Genomic DNA, 20,501 nt, shown 5'->3' with positions numbered 1-20,501 from the left:
GGTTTTGACTTAAGAGTTAAGGGGACTTTCCCGCGGCCATTTGGCCACTTACAAGGGGTGTAGACTCAAAGAGGCTATGAGGGCATGACAAAACGTATTACAATTATGCCATTAGCTGAATTATATCGCTGGTTGCAAAAAAATGAGCGAGTAAACAGGGTTTGGTGTACATCCTCCTTTTACGTGCCAGTTCACTATGTCCACTAAACATTCCCCCCTTCCTATTCATTGCATGTCCTCGTGCAATCTCTCTTTGAGTGTCTTTCAGTAGTTGATCGGTCTTTTCTCTAGCGTTGCAATGAGGTGCCTAATTTTTTGCACCCTTGCCTTGATCTCTAGTTTTGTTGCCAACTCTCTAAAAGGATTATTGCCGAGAGTGCTTTGATATGCTATATGTCGGGTTGGCAGATCTTTGGTCATGGGATTAAATATTGAGGAGTCTACCTTGAAGAATCCGGTCATGAATGCCTCCTCAAAAGCCTACATGTAGTGGGAAGGTAGGAACATGACTCTTGCATAGAATCCCATGATGACATTTTTGCTTGGGATTTTTGTCTCCATATTCCAGCAGAGCCCTCTTGTGCCTTTGACAAAAATCTGACAAGGATGCTCTGCTGCCTCTATATCATTGAATGTCGTTATGCAGGTGATTAGCATCTTGGCAATTTTTACAAGCATTTGGCATGCGAGATCTGGGATCTCCTTCATCATGTAGATGACCCCTCTAAGCGTCTGAACCATATACTTCTTTGACGGGGGGTTGTTATTGATTGGCTTTGTTATAATCGGGTAGTTCAATATTGCCTGTCTTTTGCTTTGCCAAGAGTAAAAGCTGTCCCAAGATCGTCGTCTGTTGATGAGACAGTAAGTTGGGTCGATCCTGAGATGTTGTGGAGCATTCCTATAATAGGTTTCATATGTGGGTCGCTGCTCAAACCATTTCTTGTGCGAGAGGGGTTGATTGTCAATGATAATCTGAATTTGTATAAGTTGTGACAGGAACATCTCTGTAATCCCCTCTGTTGTTTGGCTCTAGGGCAGGTAGCATTCTTTGTTTCCAAAATGTGGCCTCTTGCTGCATCAGTGGCAGGCGGATCATCTCATGCCCAAGGTTTTTTACCACTTCATTTGGAGTGATCATGAGCAGGGCAACACATTCTAACACTTTCAGTTCATATTACAGATACTTTTTGTGTGAGGGGTCTTTGACTTCCGAGATCCAATGCTGAATTTGTTCCTTGGCCGACTCTGAGATGGATGTCGTGGCTAAATATTCAAATTCCATTGTTACTTTCTCTGTGCTTGTACCTGGCACATCTGTTTGGTGACCTTCAAAAGTGGAATGCTCAAATTCTCCTATTTTCTCAAATTCCAATGGGGTTGTTTGTTCAGGCTTCGCTTGTGCTGCCCGCAGAGCCTCCAAATCTCCCATGGCCTCTGCCAATTTCTTTCTCAATTCTTCAATCTCCTTGTCTTTGGCTTTTTGTAGTTCCCTATGCCCTGCAGTATGATTTGTCTGTCATATTTTTCTTGAGCAAGGGCCTCCTTTAGGTCTTGGACCTCTTTATTTAGCAAGGTTGATCTAGCTGGTAAGCTTGAGGAGCTTGGCGTATCTTGTAGGGTTAAAAGTTGGGTCAGAGCTTGTTGACCACCACGTAAGACTCTTGCAGTTTTTCACTCTGCTCTCTTTCTCTGGTTAGCTCCTCCTCTAGTCGTGTTGCTGCTCGACTAGCAAAGTAGAGTTGGCCTCATTGAATTGTTGGACTTCTTTGTAGGCCACATTTTCTTGTTCTCTTTGCAACTCTGCTTGGAGTTGTAGCTGAACTTTTTGTAGCTCCTCTATTTTGTCTTGTAGCTACAAAGTGTTTTCAGCTGCTTTAGATACCTCCTTCTTGGTATCTTCCAGCTCTAGCTCGCGCAAGTTGTAGAGAGCTCTTTGGCATTGGAATTGGAGCTTGATCTGTTCTTAGTAGGCATCAATGTTGAATGACTTGATCATTTTTTCTCCTTCCTCTACTATAGCTTGCGAACGAGGCAATCGTGGTTTTTGTTGGCTTTTTTGCCCATGTTCTGAGGTTCCAGTCTCTTATGTCGTTCTTTCCTTGGTTTTTAGTACTTCAATAGCAACTGGTACCGTAGTAGTGTCTGGCACTGTTGTCTCTTTTTCTTGATCTGCCTTCTCGTGTGACAGCACCTTTTCTGTCCCTTGTTTTGGAAGGTCCACAGTTTCTTCTCTTTTTTCTGTTCCAGCTTCTGAAGGTACCCCTTTGTCTTTAGGAGATTCAAAGTCATAACCTTGTTGGTCTAGTGTGTCCGGCTCTCCCTTTTCTTCTTGGTTATCATCTTCTTCCTTGGACTTTGTAGATTCATCGGATGACTCGAGATCATCAATGCATGGCTGCTTTAGCTCTCCTCTTTCTCTTTGTTCCATCTTTCATTTGAGCTCATTCTGAATCTATTGTTGCATGTCGCTGGCAATGTTCAGAGCCTCCTCCATTTCCTCTCTTTTGCATTGTTTGATTTGTTCTAGAGTTGTTGATTGCCTGCGTAGCAAAGGAACGTCTTCTTCTTCCTCTTCCTCTTCCTCTTTTTAATCGTCCACTTTTGTTCCCTTGCTTCTTTTCTCTTCGTGCTTTTGTTGTCATATTTCTTTCTCTTAGTGCTTGTGCTTCTTCCATTGTTCTTCTGGCTTGGGTAATTGGGATGGCCTCTGCCGGCTGGGCTGTCCTCTTTTTTAATCGAGTATATCTCATGGAGAATTCATTCCCATGCTCCTCATTTTAAGACTAGTATTTTGAAGTGGTATCTCTTTCTTTAGAACCGCTTCCTCGATGTTCAGTGCATTTGACTCTGTCTTTTTATTGTTAGTGTCCGTTCTTGTTGCACTCTGCCTTGTTTGTTTAACCTCTGGTTTTGGTCTTGTGGATGGTCCTGCTACTGGTTTTACTCCTCTTTTGGATTTGTGGATCAGATCTATCTGTGCTTCTGCAAGTGGTAGATCAGCAATCATTCCCAATGCTTGGTAGGCAATTCGAGTCAGCACTGGTCCTGCGTTCATGTAGGTCTTGCTCTTTTGGCTTCCCTTAAGATTTTCTTCTACTATGTTGTCAAGGAGGTAATTGCCAAAATTGCAGTAGCTGACCACTCTTCTTTTGGCTAAGCCCATTTCCATTACCACTACCATGTGAATAGTGGTTCAGGGTATCTTGGTGGCTTCTGTACTTTCAAATGTTTTGATATGAGGTGCAATGGCAATTCGGTTTCTGAGTAGATTAAATCTTGGTATGTCAACTTATGTCCTCTTTTCTTCAGGAAAACTTTGTTATTATCTATTGCTTTTGTTTTTTGCAATAGATTTTGTGTCCTTTGCTACAGATGGAGAGCTTCATTGTTTATCTCAGCGATGATCTTCACTTTGACTATCGCTCCATCCTTGTTTATCAGAGTGGCTTCCCCATTGTAGTGTTATAGAGCTTATGAGTTCATGAGCCCTTCTGAAATTCATCCCCCTTGGCGTTAATCGTAGAAAGATTTCCAGCTATAGGCACCTGGCCCCTGCTTGCACTTCTGATTTTTGGTGTAGTGTCCACAATTCCCTTGGAAAGATGGTGGTTTTGACTATCTCTCCGTCTACTGCCTGAAATCTTCCAATGAATATATTGGCTGGTATTGCTTTGAGCACCTGTTCTGTGACATGGGCCTTCTCTTTGAAGATATATCTGTGATCTCATATGATGGTGCTCTCCACTCCCTTCGTGCTTTCCTTTGAGGCATCCTGCGCTCAGTTTTAGATTGGAAATAGGATTTAAGAATTGATCAAGACCATCAAAAAGTTGATGACAATACAAACTTGACCATAAAATGAAAAATGAGCATAACTTTGTCAAAAGTATCCCAAATTTGACCAAATTTCACCAGTGCATCTAGGATTTCTATAAGCACAAGGGCATAAGATACCAGATGAATTCTTGCTAAAAGGTCCATAGATTGCAATTTATGTTGGGAAGCATCTGGAAATTTCAACTAGTGGGTTTTGTTCCTAGCCACAAAGGGATGCTACTGTGCAAACTTCTTTGGTTTTGGTGGTTTAGGAACATGGATCGCGATCCATGTTTGGTAGCATCTTGAAAATCTGATGATACCAGCTGATAGGGCTCATCAAGATTGTGCTCTAGTCCAAAAAAAATGGAATTTGGATCATTGGTTTGGTACTTGGGTCAATTTTTGGAAATCATCCACAAACTTAGAGAAATTTGGCATTTTGATGTGGATTTTGGAATCCAAATGGCGTGAAACTTCATGGCTAGGATTTGGTGAATATACTAGGTCAGATGGTATGAATTTTTCTCTGGTTGGGGAAAAAGGTACATGGATCACGATCCATGTTGGGAAGGATTTTTATATAGCCTTTTGCACACATGTTTCTATAGGTCTTCCTAGCACACTGGTGAATTATTTTCAAATTTGGATATGTTTGTCCTGTGTTTACTCAATTTCCCAGTTTATGAACATGTTTTGTCCGTCTTGACCATATTGGTTTTTTGAGACCACTTTTGGGCACTTTCTTTGACTGACATCTATTGTTGCCTTGATTCTAGATGATTTGTGTCTAAAACGTGCTGCCTTGCCTAGCTTCCCACCAATTTTTATCAGTATCTGAATCTATCTAAAATGTGAAACTAGTCCCAACAATCTGCTCAATATTGCAAGTACTCTTGTGCTTTGCTTTGACCCTAATTACACTTTCAAGTTACATGTCTTTGATGATTGTCTTCCACTTTCTTCCAGACTTCCTTCTATTTCAGCTGGTTTTGGAATAGAGTCCTAAAAGGTTCCATTTGCTGCTCTGACCTGTGGGATAGCTTCATACTCTTCTTCTATCCCTAACCCATGCGTTTTTTGTTGGAAACATACCATCTTTCCCTTGATTACTACCAAAAGACCATTTGCAAAGCGAAAGTGACAAACCATGAGGATTTGATGATTTTAAAAGCCCTTTTTGTGACTATTTGTGTATGGTTAGTCATAATTTTGCATCCCCTAGCTAGTGAAACACTCCTATTGTGATTTTAGCAAAAAGGTACATGGATCGCGATCCATGTTTGGAAGCATTTTGCAATTCCAGCTAGAGGAATTTGTTCCTAGGTATATGTGGATGCTCTGGTGCAATTTTTTCTAATTTTAGGGTTTGGGGAACATGGATCGCGATCCATGTTCCACCACCTTTTGCAACTATTTTTGCACTATTTCATTCTGCCAGTTACCAGGGATTTGCTGATGAAAAGTTTTTGGTTTTTGGGTGAGTTTTGAAGTCTCCCATTGGCCTTGACGGTTTGTAGATTTTGTGACTTTGATCTGCTTTGATCTATTCTTTTGGTGTTGTTCATGCAGTATGGGGAATACACAAATGTTCTTGTAGGGTTAATGATCATACGTGTTGAATCCAATGTAGTAAAAGCTGTGTGGTCCGAACAGAAGTAATTGTAGAAAATGCACTCTATGTTGGATAGTGGCCTCCTGAAGTTGTGAATTTACCTTGTTTTGTGATTGAGGGCTTTGTTTTGATCGCCACACTGAAATTTCTTGGATGTGGTCTTCATTGGCGAGGCATCCGGTGAGCTACTCTGTTTTGGTTTCCATACCCACTTGATCTGTTTTGCTTGTCGATGTTGAGATTGGATTGGCCTAGGTTGCTTAACCAAAACCTTGGTCGGTTTGGTGAGGTCTGGTTTCATTCATGCATTGTGGGTGGGCTAGCATTGCCTTGTCGCTTGGGTATCCATAATTTCTTCAGATTGGTTTGCATAATGGAATTTTTTACCCATATTTTTTTGACCTCTGTTGGAGCACCTCGCTGGATTGCATCAGGTGTTAATTTAAGAGGTTCCCATACAAAGGGTGTGGCGAAAGATTGGTCATCGTGCCTGAGATGTAAAGTATTATTATTCCAGTTAGGATTGGCTTAATAAGTGTGCATCCATGGCACTCCCATAATAACTGCTTCATTAAGATCCGTATCCTTGACTACATGAAATTGATGAGGATAAATTGTGCCATTAACCGTTATTGGTAAACTTACATGTCCCAGACTATTCATTGTGACTTTGTTGACCACTTTGAACCCCATAGTATTTGGCATTAGAGGTTCCTCTGTTAATTTCCTAAAAGTGGAGTAGTTGACAACATTTGCTCTTGCTCCAATGTTTACTAATGCACGCTCGGTGGTGCCATCGGCAAGTTGCAGCGTAATGCGTAAATCCATGCCACCTAACCATGTAGCCTCCATTTGTATGGATGCTATTGGAGGGGAGTTGATACAATTGCTCTGTTGGGCCTTTCTCTAAAGGTTTTCCTATTCCTTCTACTTTAGTATTCTAATTTTGGCTTCGTGTCGTGCCTGTTTTTGAATATCATGGGCTCGACATCTACGCTGAACTTTTGCATGTATTGTTTGGAGTTCTTCTGGTGTGTATGAAAGAAAATATTTCTTTAATTTGTAGCCACTCATCTAATTAGGCATCTCCTTTCCTGCCAATGTTACAAGCTTGATGGTCCCACTTTGTGATAATCATGTATTATAAAAGGTCCTATCTCTCACTTTTTGAGTTTTCTAGAGTGTTGTTTAAGGGTATACACTAAAACGTAATCCTCTTTTTTGAACTCCTTGCTAATCACATGTTGATCATGGAAAGATTTCATTTGTCTTTTTTGAGTATATATCCCGGCCACCACTCTTACTCTGGTTTCATCCAATTTCTCCAATGTGTCTAGTCTCTCTGACAGCTTGTGTCTCGTCCATCCTAATTGTGTTGCAACTCGTAGTGTGTTTGCGGGTCACCACGGCGGACGTCCATAGCATAGCTCTCACGCATCAACATAAAATATCAATACAAGGGAAGCGACCAAGATGAGGCATGGAAACTCACTAGGGTGTCAATCCTAATGAAGTGAACTCGATGAGATGAAATTACTAACTTTGCAAAAAAATCATATGCACTAAAACCAAGTAATCTGCCTATGTCCTTCTACATAGCTCTATAGTCATCACGCCCCTTAACCATGCAAATCATGTCGGATTCGCACGAAACTTGAAGGGGAGCTACAGGGGACTATCAGGAGCATATCCTATCATTGTCACAGCATTTTGGAGAGGTACAAAGATCACGATCGTTCATTCCAAAGTCAGCAAAAACTGTGAACAGGTGATCCTAAAGGGTCGTTTTTGGGTCCCTAAAGCCTCTCCTAGGGTCAAAACAACATAAAATACGCATATAAGCACTCAAAACAACGATGTAAGGTCTCAAACTCGTAGTTAAAAACCTACACTGAATCTTGAATGATTATACTTGAATGGAAGAGCAAAGTAAGAGGAACACAATGCAATAAACGAATCTGAATTTGGATTACCGTAGCCACAGTAGCGAAGATTACAAGTTGGAGCAAGAAGAAGCTCTCAAACGTACGCTGTCTTCTCAGTTTCTCATAAAAGAGATGATGTTCAAACTTACAAAACTTGACCTTTATAGTTTAGGTCTTTACAAGTGGCTTGTCCGGCCAAAATCTCCTAAACTTCTAACTGGCTCTCTAAAATACAATTGCTCCCCGAAAAATAATCATAAATTCTTTTACAAGTTCTGGGCTTAGAGATTCTCTCGTACAAAAGAATTTTACAAGGGTTTCCCACTAAAATGTGACTCCTTCTCTAGAAATCGCAGCTTCGTCGCTTCGTCCGCCAAACACTCCCCCCTTCCTTATCCTTGCACGCCCTCGTGCATGTTCACAGCTTTGGTCGTTGATGGGGCTCCAAGGAAGCAAGTGTTGCTGAAAAACCCCGCGTGCGGAGTACCGCCTCCAGGGCTTCTTGATGCTATCTGAAAGGGTTTTCACTCAGTGTGTGCTGGTATGCTACGTACCGTGCCTTGAGGTCCTTTGCCATAGGATGGAAGATCCTTGAGTCGATTTCAAAGAAACCTGTGATGAAGGCCTCTTCAAACGTCTGCAAGTAATGTGAAGGAAGGTACATTATTCTTGAGTACATTGCCATCAGAATAGGTCGTGGTGGTGAATCTTGGAGATTCCAGCAGATCCCTTGATGCCCTTCTAAGAACAGATTCCATGAATGATCGTTGCCTTCAGTGTCTTTGAACACCTGGATGCAGGTGATGATCATCCGGGCTATCTTTACCAGCATCTGACAGGCCACATCAGGGACATCCTGCAGCAAGGTGATTGTCGAATTTAGAGTGCTGACTACATAGGCTACTGTAGGAGGATTTTGCAATGTCAGGATTGGGTAGTTCAACTTTTGCTACCTTGAGCCTTTCCATGTGGCAAACTCCTTCCAGGTGCGTCTTCTAGGGACTGAGCAGAAAGTAGGATCTATTTGAATATGCTGAGGAGCGTTGTGGTAGTTGGTTAGATCCTGTGGCTACTTGTCCAACCACTTCTGCCTCCACTTTGGGTGGTCGTCGACGAGTACCTGTGCTTCTTCAGCTGTCAGTGCAACACCTTTGTAACCCCCATCTTTGTTTCGTGGCAGGGTCGACCGCATCTTCTCCTTCCACGGGATTGCTTCGTGGCATATCAAGGGAAAAGGTAGGTACTCATGGCCAAACCCCTCCACCTGCTCTTCTGGCTGTAAGAACGCCAGGGCCGCTGACTCCATTATCTTCTTTTCGTATATCATATAATCTTTGGCTGGTCCCTCTGGCATTTCCTTGATGCTTTCAGTGAGCTCATCTCTAATATCTAGGCCTGCCTCGGCCGATCCCTATCCCTGTTCTCCTTCATGTGAAGTTTCAGGCAAATCAAGCATTTCTTGTCCTGACAGCAGTTGCGGTCGCACTTGGGCTTCCACTATTCTGATTTGTTGTTGAGAACTCAATGATTCTTTTTCTTTCAGCAATGTGTCACTGATTTGTTTCTGAGTCTCTAACTCGGCCCTTGCTTGTGCGAGTTGCTGCTCCAGCTCTTTTACCTTTTGCTCGTTGGCCGCCGTCTGGGCCATCATTCCCGATAAGAGCAGCTTCCTCCGAAGTCTTTCTTGCTCTAGATCCCCTTTCAGCATTTCTCGAGTGTTCACTGCTGTGGCATTGTCTGATGTGGAGACCAATTCTCTAGCAGGTTCCTGGTTTGCCATCAAGGTTGTCAGAGTACTTTTGACAGTGAGGTATGAACTGTTAACTCTCTGAAACCTTGCGCTTTCGTAAGAAAGCTGCTCAGTTGCTTTCTGTACCTTTGCTGTCAATTCTTGGCATTCTTTTTCCTTGGTAATCAACTCCATCCTGACATCCACCAGATCTCTGATCAGAGACTGAGCCTGCTGTCGCTCAATGTCTCTTTCCTTCGTTGTGAGCTCCAATTGTGCCCGTAGGCTCTCTAACTCCTTTGGCCCAGATGCTTGTTTTTGTTGAGCCTCCTGTATCTGCTTTTCTTTTTCTCTCAGCACCACGTGCTGGCATTGGAATTGTCTTTCTAATTCCTGTAAGGTTTCTCTTGTAGTCAAAATCAACAATAGCCTGACAGGCTTCTTGGTATCCTATTGCTTCAGTAGGAGGCATAGACTCTTTTTGCAAGGATGAAGGAGGAGGAGGTGGTGGTTTTTGGGTTGATGGAGAAGGAGGAGGAGGAGGATATTTTGACGAGGGAGGAGGTGGTGATTTAGGCGAGAGAGGAGGCACTGATTTCTCCGCTTCTTGTTCACGCCTCTTTTTCGATGCATCTTCCCTTGGCTGCGAAGCAAACGGGTCCGCTTTTCTTTTCTTTAAAATCTTTATGATTCTTTGGCGAGTCAAATCCGCCGCTCGTCGTGCTTCCACATTCCTCTCTCTTTGAGCTTTCTTTAGCTGCTCTGCTTGGTTCGTATCATCAACCGCTTCTTTCTCCTTTGTTCCTTCAGTGGACTGAGAAGATACGTCCACTTCTGCAGCCTTTTGTTCCGTGGCTATCCTTTGTTTTTCAGCCTGTATTCGAGCTGCCTCTTCTATTCTTGACTGTCTTTCCCTCTCGAATCTTGTTTTTTTGTTTGTTGTGTTGCAGCAGCTCTCGCTTTTCTGTCAGCTTGTAACTTGGTTCTTCTTTCCTCAACTCTTTGTTGGGCCTCTTCATATGCTTTTTGAAGGTCGGACTGCGGCACTGTACTTCTTTCCCTCTTTCTTTTCTCAAGTGGTGTGCTGGTGTCTTCCTCCTCGCTTTCTTCAAATTCCGATGGTCCTTTGTCTTTAGACCCTTGAGAGTTTCCCTCGTCTTTACTTTCCATTGCTTCTTCATCACTCGAGCTTTTTTTGGATGCCTTGGCCGAGCGCGATGATGTTGCGCTAGTGGTTGTCCTTACTGAATGAGCAACCAGCTTTGCTTTCTGAACTAGGGCCGTTTGAGAACTAGCCGCCGGCAGATCTTCAATCATTCCCAAAGCTTGGTATGCTATTCTTGTTAGCATTGACCCTACACTCATGTAGCTTTTGTTCTTTGCCGAGCCTTTCAAATTTGCTTCAACCAAGTTCTCCAAGATGTAAGAACCATAGTCGCATCAGATGGTTCTGTATTCAGCTGTTGCTAGAGCCATGACCACTGCAATGTGCAGGATCAACTCGGTGTAGCAAGGAGGCTTTTGTACCCTGAAATGCTAAGAGATCAGTCTCATTGGCAACTCCAGCTCACCGTATATCATGTCACTGTATTTGTACTTGTTTCCTTTTGCTTTGATAAATGCCTTCTCGTTATCCAATGACTTGGTCTTTGCCAGCAAGTCGTGTTGCCATGGAAGGAAATGCAAAGCTTCGTTGATGATTTCTTTTGTGATCTTTACTTTTACCTTTGATCCATCCTTGTCAGTGAGCATTGCTTGCCCATCATACTGTATCAAGCTCATGAGCTCGTGGGCCCTCATGAAGTCTGTTCCCCATGGCTGCTATCTGAAAAATTGCTCCAAATGCACAGCCCGCACGGCTTATGTGACCTCCGGCCTTCGATGGAGATTCCATATTTCCCGTGGCATGATAGTCGTCTTTACCATATCACCATCAGCATCCCTAAACTTCGCGATGAAAATGTGAGTAGGGATCTGAGCTAGTATTTCATCCGAGATGTGAGATTTTTCGTTTGTAGAGAGCTCATCTGTTGGAATTAGGGTTGCAGAGAAACACACGCAGCTTGGAGAAGACGAAGGAAGCTCAAGGCACATAATAGAGAGTGTATAACTTAGTGTGCAATGGAAAGATAGATAGCCCTAGAGTGATGGGCGTATATACAATGCTCGGGGGGAAAAACCTCCTAAAGAGGGAAAAAATGCCCCGGTGGTCCTAGTGTGTTCACATACATCACTACCACATGTATATGGTAACAAATCCCCCCTGGAGTGATGCGGTGAACGAGAGCTCGCACATGAGTAAATGAAAGCGCCATGCCATAAGGACATGATCAGTCCACAAAGGGGAGTACGCCCAAAGCTTTGCGGAAAGCTGCAAGATTCTCACGAGACAATGCCTTTGTGAAAAGATCTGCAAGGTTGTCCTGTGTTGGCACATAAGCCAAGCTGATCTCTCCTGCTGAGAGCATCTCCCTGACATAGTGGTAATGCACCTCAATGTGCTTTGTGCGAGCATGAAAAACTAGGTTCCTCGCAACTGCCAATGCGCTCTGACTGTCAGTGTAGATAGTGTTGGCAGTGTCCTGTCCAACACCCAAATCATCTATAAGGCGTCTGAGCCATACACACTCAACCGTAGCTGTGAAGACTTCCCTGTACTCAGTCTCACAACTCGAAGTGTCCACAGTAGGTTGCTTCTTGCTCAACCATGATAAACATGAACTTCCAAGCATGAAACAAAAACCACTTGTGGACACTCTCGTGTCAAAACAACCAGCCCAATCTGAGTCCGAAAAGCATGTAAGTCTGGCGGCAATGATCCCCCGTTGGGATAAAACAAGCCAAGATGTAAAGTGCCACTAAGGTAGTGAAAAATCCTCTTGACAGTTTGCCAATGCTTAGACCCTGGGCTATGCATAAATCTGTTGACCTATGAGGCTGCAAACTGAATATCCGGCCTCGTGTTGCATACATAAATGAGGCAGCCAACAGCAGTTTGATAAAGAGTGACATCAGCAGGATTGCCAGCATCATGTAGACTCAACTTCAAACCTGTTTCCATGGGAGTGGCAATAGGTTTGCAATCCTCAAGTCCAAACTTACATAGCAATGTCTCTATGTAACTTTTTTGACACAAGGCAATACCACCATCACACTGCTTAAACTGTATACCCAAGTAATGATGCAACAGCCCCAAATCTTTCATCTTGAAAGTAGCATTCAAATCAGCCTTAAATTCAGCAATATGTCTCTCATTTGATCCAGTGATCAGCAAATCATCAACATAAAGAACCACAATGAGAAGTACATCACCCTCACGCTTTACATACAATATGCTTTATGTTGGACTGTTACGAAAGCCTTGTTTGACCAAATGAGTGTCAGCTTTCTCATATTAAGCACGAGGAGATTGCTTCAACCCATACAAAGCCTTGTTACATTTGCACACTTTATCCTCTTGTCCTTTTATGACAAAACCGCGAGGCTGTGTTACATAAACTTCCTCAAATATGTCACCATTCAAGAAAGCAGTAACAATGTCTGATTGATGTACATCCCAACCAAAATGAGCTGCCAATGCACATAGAAAACGCACAGTAGCCATACGACAAGTGGGAGCAAAAGTCTCTTCATAATCTATGACTTTTTGTTGTGAATAACCCTTTGCAACAAGTCGAGCCTTATGGCGATCAATCTCACCATCCGGCTTGCGTTTCAACTTGTAAACCCACTTCGTACCAATGGCCTTTTTGCCAGGAGGCAACTCACATAAAGTCCATGTGTCATTTTCTATGAGTGCATCATATTCTAATTGGATGGCAGCCATCCAATTTTCTGAATTTTGTGCTTCATCAAAAGATAGAGGCTCCTCAACATCATGTAAGCTAGACACAGCCAAAGCATAACAATCCGATGCATAAGATGCATGGCGAGAGCCTGAATGAGTACGACTAGACAAAGGTGCATCCAATTTACTGTCACGCAAAGTGTGCACCAACCATTTTGGCACACCTCTAGCCTGCTCATTTTCAGCCTTTCCTCATCAAGTACATCATGTACATCTGCATCAGTAATAGGCTGATCTAGAACATTTTCAAAAACCCCCATAGGCTGTACATTTGCCTCATTGGAACTTACATTCGTATTTCCACCACTAAAAAGAGGCAACAAAGTGTCATAAATGTCCTGTGAGCTTACATTATTGTCTCTAGTACATGACAGCAAGGGCTGAACAGAATCTTCTACAAACACTACATCCCGAGAAACCAGAATATGTTTTGTTTGCGGATGATACAACCTGTAACCTTTACTTTCAGCACTATAACCAACAAAAATATATTTGACATCCTTATCATCCAATTTTTTGCACTGCACTTGTGGCACCAAAGCATATGCCAAACAGCCAAAAACACGCATGTGCTCAATAGAAGGCTTTCTATCATTCCATGCTTCATATGGAGTAATAGACTGCAAAGCTTTCGTAGGACACCTGTTAAGTACATAAGTGGCACACATGATGGCCTCAAGACAAAAAGAATGCGGAAAAGCTTGACTTTTGACCATACATCGTGCCATTTCCATCAGTGACCTGTTTTTCCTCTCAGCAACACCATTTTGCTGAGGTGTATAAGGCACTGCACATTGGTGTTTTATGCCACGACTAGCCAGAAATGCATTAAATGCATGAGACATATACTCCCCCCCTCAATCGAAACGGAGGGTGCCCATAGTACATTTCGAGACATTTTCAGCCATAGCCAGAAAGTGTTTGAAGCACATAAAAACTTCGGACTTCTCTTTAAGCGGAAATACCCATGCATGCCTGGAGTAATCATTAATGAAATTCATGAAGTACAGGTAATTGCCCAAGGACGGAGTTTCCATGGGACCACAAACATCACTATGCACAAGCTGCAACCTGCATGTGGCCCGAACTAGACCATCCTTTGGAAACTTAGAACGTTGCATCTTACCCAAAATACAGCCTCCACAAACATGCTTGACAGGTGCTTCAAGAGGTGGCAAAGAAGCAACCATATCAGATTTTTGCAAACGCAGCAAACTGGCAAAATTCAGATGACCAAAACGTGCATGCGAAAGTTTTTCATCTGAAATAGCCCTTGAATCTGCAACAGCATTTGTAAAATTTTGTCCACACTTTTCATACAAAGTGAGCTTATACAGCCCACGGCACAAAAGGCCAGATGCAACAATTTCATCACCAAAACTGAGATCATGAATTGTACATCTGTCATCCACAAATTTGACTACAAGTCCAAGTCTAGCAAGTGCGGATACAGACAAGAGATTCTTCTTGATCCCAGGTACATAAAGTGCATCAACAAGTGTAAAAGAACTGCCATTAGCAGCACTAAGCACAATCTTTCGAACTCCCTCAACTGGATAAGAGGCATTGTTGGCACAAGTGACTGAATTCCCATGAGGGACAGACTCGAGAGAGGTAAACAATTCACGATGTGAGGTAATGTGCTTTGTAGCACCACTGTCGAAATACCACACATGTGAATCTGCAACAACTGACAAGCATGCATCATGGACAACAAGATTATAAGTGCATTCTGCGCTAAAAGCCCATTCTGCATCAACATCGGCATCACAGTCTCCTTTCACAGAAGACTCAACAATGGCTGCATTTGTAGTGGAACCAGCATTTACAGTGGAACCACCCTCTTTCTTCTTAGCCTCTTTGTCCTTCAACTTAGGACACGACTTGATCAAGTGATCATTAGCCTTGTAATAATGGCAACGCATCTTCTTTTGCCCTTATCACCAAAATTTCCAGACGAATTGGTACCAGCAGAAGCATTAGGAACAGATTTTTTTCCACTCGCAGTAGAACCATAAGAAGTGGTTGCATTACTATTACCACCCTTTCTTTGAGAAGCAATAAAAGCATGTTCAACTGCACGCTGCCTAGTCCTGTTTTTTCTAGAAAGTGACTCTTGCAACAGCAATGTGCATAATGCATCAAACTTGACAACTTCAGGATTTCCCTGGATCATCAGTCTCCAAGTACTAGCAAACGTCTGGTAGGAATCTGGTAAGGCATCAAGAACAGTCTGCACAAGGGAACTGTCTGAAATGACTTCACTTGCAGAAATAAGTTGCTCATTGATATTCTTGACACTAGCAAGGAAAGTGTCCATATCATCTTCCTCATGCATAATCTTCGACTCCAGCTCTTTACGCAGCAAAGCAATTTTAGCCTCATTGCGGCTTGCATAAAGACCTGCTAGAATATCCCAACCCAGTTTTGCACATTTTGCTGAACGGATGTGAGGAACAATGGTGCGCTTCATAGACAACGCAATCAATGCATGAGCCTGCGCATCCTTAACATCCCAATGAGCTTGTTCTGTCGTAGGCAAAACAACTCTAACAGCAACAATCCTTGCAGCAAGACCTGCAACATCCTGAACATCGCCTACATCCTCAGAACCAGGGCGTACATCAATGCCCTGCACAATATTCCAGACGCCCTTTGACACAAGAACGTGTTGCATCATATAAGCCCACATAGGGTAGTTGTCCTCATCCAACCTGTCCTCAGCAGCAAACATCTTGAACACATCTGTGTTGTTGTTGTCAGCCATGGTAAATGCTGCACCTGATGTGAAAACTGCCCAAAAATAGGAGAAACGGAGTGGGAACAACACGTGCTATATAGCACAAACCGTAGAAGACTATAAGCACCTGTTATGCAAAAATGGCACTGACAAAAATTCTGCACAAAATGACGAAATTGCCTGTGCAGACGTGCATGTAGTGGAAACGGAGGCCGAAATGAGCCCAAATCGAAAATCTGAGCAGACCAAGCTCTACGAGCTTACCCGAAGTATTTGTCGACCTACGAACGCTCACCAAAGCTCACTGAAATTGGAGAAAGTGAGCAGGCGTGTACTGGAGCAGCTGGCGACTAAGCCCGGGAGGATGCAACCTGCTCTGATTCAATTGTTGGAATTAGGGTTGCAGAGAAACACATACAGCTTGGAGAAGATGAAGGAAGCTCAAGGCACACAATAGAGAGTGTATAACTTAGTGTGCAATGGAAAGATAGATAGCCCTAGATTGATGGGCGTATATACAATGCTCGGGGGAAAAAACCTCCTAAAGAGGGAAAAAATGCCCCGACGGTCCTAGTGTGTTCACACACATCACTACCACATGTATATGGTAACATCATCCACTTCATATGGTGCTGCTATCCACTACCTTGCTTGCTTTTGGCGAGGCATTCTCTGTCATTAGAATCACAAGCTGTCAGGATTTTTCTTTCACAACCAATAGCATTTAGACTTTTAGTAAAAAGCAGTTCAAAAGTTAAAATTGATCATAACCTGAACAAATCTCATCCATTATTGTCCATATTTCACCAGTGGGACTAGGAAGACTAGAGCTATGACTGATTGAAATCTGAACCAAATCTGGGCCTGAGGTACACCAATCGCGATCGTAGTACGGAGGCCAAAATGAGATATGATCACATGAGTGGTTTGTTGATAGCAAGAGGGTCATTTTGGTCCCCTTTGTCTTTTATTTGAACCAATTTTGAGTTTATAAGTCCCAATTTTGGGTTACAAGGGAGTTTTGGACTAGACTTTTATTTTTCATGGGTTTTTGATGTCCAATTGGCTTGAAACTTGATGGGTGACTTGAACAAGATGTGTACAAGAGATACGTTAGGTTTTGGTCAAAATCTGATGCTGAGGTACACCGATCGCGATCGTAGTACCTGGCCTTTTTTGGGTGAAAACTGGATGGCTTGGTCCCCTATGCCTGCCTAGCTCACTGATGATTTATTTTCAAGTTTGGACTTAAAATGAACAAATTAGAGCAATTTTTTACTGTTTGACCTTATTTTACTAAGTCTAACCGTATTGGTTTTCCGGATGGATTCTGGTTGGGGCCTGGAGTTAGGTGATGTTAGTTTTTGAGCTTCTACTACTTCCATGATGTGTTGCTATCATCAGCCTACTCCGCTATCTGATTCTGACTTGATCTGGTACTTTTTACCCCGTCTTTGGATATTTTCCAGACTTGTGTATTTTTCAGGCATCCTTTCGATACCAATGGGATATTTGGGTATCTCTAAGTTGCCTTTTAGTCTTTGGCATTAGTTCGGCCAAATTCTTCCCTTGTGTGATCACTCGAGACTGAAATGGTCATCGTCGTCCTTGTAGGAGATTCTGAGCTCCATTCAGGGTTTTCTATTACTGTGCTGACTCCTAGTCAGACAGGTATGTCTTTCAAACCATACGTCATAATTTTCAGTCAAATTTTGATAGTTGTAGGTCAAATTTTCCCGATTTGAGTGTGTTTGAAAAATTTGGCCCATTCCATGAGCAAAATTTGTGCATTTTCCATGAAAATCCAAGAGAGTGTATCCCTCACTGAGTTCTAAGCCTGGGCCAAACAAAAAATTGCAGAACCTGCATCTGGGGCACCAATCGCAATCGTTGCATAGTTCCCAAATTGAGTTTTGACACCTGCAGGTTGTTGGCGAAGCTGAGGGAATGCCTTTTGCAATTTATGTACCAAGTTTGGTCAGTGGGGTACACCGATCGCGATCGTTGTACCACCACCAAACTGAGATTTTATCACATGGCTTTGTTTCTGACATTGTGGGGAGCACATTGATGTGTTTTGTGCTTGAAAAAAGTTTTGTTTTGATGCCTCTAAGGGCCCTTGACCTATTTGACTCAATCCGACTTTGATTTGACCCATTCGCCCGTTTGTGCAATGATTCACGCCTCCATGCGTAATAGACTTGATCTTTACTTGATAAGGAACATACCTGTGAAATCTGGTATGAAATGCTAGCTCCGATCGTCCGTACGGGGTAGAAATGTGGCAGCTCGCTCTAGGTCAAGAAGCTCTCTTCTTCTCTCTCAAAATGTGAAAATGAACAATGAGCTAGAATTTGGCCTACCTGACCTATATCTTTTCGTGACATAGGGCTGATTTTCCTTACCTTTGATCCTGATATAATCTGCATACCATCTGTGGGTCGAACCGTTCGTCATTCTGGCATCGTATGACCATTTGATGCAATTCTGGCAAAATGTGTTCATGATCATTAAGGCTGAAAATCGACATCTTCAGATTAGCTTCATATCTTCCATGCTTGATAACCCTATCATGATACTTCGACGTTTGCTTTCATTAACTGGTGAAAATTAGCCAAAAATTATTATACTCACCCCTAAGCATATATTTTCACTAGAAGCATCCCAATGCTCCGGATTTTGTCATTACAGCTCATCATTATGCTGGTTGGATGATAAAAATGCTAAAAAATGCCAGATTTTGATCAAATTTGTTCGAAATTGAACTCTAAAAAATGAAAAAAGAACAACAAACACATGCATTATGTACAAATATACACATTGGACCCCTCAATGGTCCTAATTGCTGCTAGATTCAGGAGTTACTCTGCCCTTCCTAAACTGAGTCGTCCCGGACGAAGGTTGTATGCATGTGCATGGGTTTTGAAATATGTGTCTATGCACGGCTGTGTAATGTGGCCCTATCCTCATGTTTGAGACAATGCATTGGGTAACAAAGTGTTGTGCAAGATGCGGGGACTGAATGTAATTTGCAGTGGCTTTTGATGACGAAACTAGCTGTTTATGGAACAACAGAGCTTGTAGTTTAATTGCTCTCTCCTTGATTGTTGGTGTTTTGATGGCAACTATTTTAGGAACCCATTTGTATTGAGTTTTTTTGATAGTTGCAGATTTTAATGTAGGTTCTTGAATTTTCTTAGGTTTCCATTGCCATTTTGTTAGTTCAGGCTTCTTGTGTTGAATTTTTGGTCTCCCTTCGATCTTGGTCGCCGAATTGTTGGTTGTCTCCAGCTTTGGTTGTCATTTCCTCTCTGGATTAGCTCCTGAAGTTCTTTGATATGGTGTTGCTGTCGTCGGGAGTTGTGCCTTGGGCAGCCATATCTGTCTCTGTTTGTTCTGCACGACGGTTTTCTTTATCCATAATTTCCAAACAGCCATTTTCGGTGTTTATGGATGATGAGCTGATTGCTTTTTGTCGATGGGGATAATCGACCACGAATGATCTGTTTTGGCGAATTTGCGTGTGTAGATCAGTGCATGTTCTGACCATTCGGTAGCTGCATTGTACGTTCTCATCCATGGAACTCCCAAACATATCGATTCTCTGATTCCTCCGTCTTTCATTACGAGAAACTGATGAGGACAACTATTTCCATCAATATTGATTGGTAAGTTTACTATGCCCAATGTTGGCATTTTTTCCCCGTTCGCAGCTTGTAAATATCATGTGGAATGCACTAGGTGTTCGTCGGTAAGCACTCCTCCTCTATTTGATTCCTATCGTCCACTACAGATATCTCATCAACTATTCTTTTACACTCATTCTCACGTAGTGGTTCTTCTCGTTCCTCACTCTCTGATCCTGACTCAAGGATGACGCTAGCCATTTGCAACGTTACTAGGTTGTATCCCTCATCGTCACAAAACTTTGTATGCGTGTATTCGTTAACGCATACATCCAAGGTTGACAATATTTGAGTCCATCCAAATGGCTCAAATAAATGTTCGAGAAAAGGTTATGGGAGATAAGCCTCGTCTTCTATGGACCTTTCCAACACACATTCCTCTTTGATTAAGTCTCCACAATCAGATGCTCCACACATCCAGACATGTGCTTTCGTTTGTAACCACGTAGGTATTTCTTTTCCAATCGCTGTGGTTGAATCGAATTCTTGCACTGGTGTTTTTGCAACGTCTCTATAGTTGTGATCCTTCATGTTGATTTTAGTTATTAGCTCCTCATGCCTTAGGTAAATTTGGTCGTAGCCCCAATCTTGTATCATTTTGAGTTGACGCATAAAAGGTCGCCCCAAAATAATGTCAAAGTTGTTCGTTTTTCCGAATTCTTCCACGGCAAAGGTGTGCTCATAGTTAATTCCACACGAAGTTAAAACTATTTGGTCCAGGATTCCCAATGGTCTCTCTACATTACCATCTGCGAGTTGCAGTTTCATTCTCGTCTTTCTAAGAGCTGGACGGCCCCATTTCTCCCAGATTTGCTTTGTAGCAATCGCAACTCCCGCTCCACTGTCTAGGATAGCTATCGTCTTTATATCCTGATATTCGACAAGTAAGGTTGTATTACCTTCAGCACCTTCACAGTAATCTCTAACCTTGTTTATGGGCACAGGTTGGGCTTTGGGTTGACCTTCCCGTTTGTTTTCTTCTACCGTAGGGTTTGTCTGAAGAGGAATCTTTATTCCTTTGTTCTCCAAATGTTTCCCCATGTCTTCCCATAAGTGTGTTCTAACTCTCAAGAGTTCTGACAGTGTGATTGTGCATGTTATAGGTGTTGACAGCATCTCTTGAAGACTTTTTGAGTCAAT

Source organism: Adiantum capillus-veneris, chromosome 6 (genome assembly GCF_014529385.1).
Source record: "Adiantum capillus-veneris isolate H3 chromosome 6, ASM1452938v2, whole genome shotgun sequence".
NCBI lineage: Eukaryota > Viridiplantae > Streptophyta > Polypodiopsida > Polypodiales > Pteridaceae > Adiantum > Adiantum capillus-veneris.
This window is presented reverse-complemented; position numbering follows the sequence as displayed.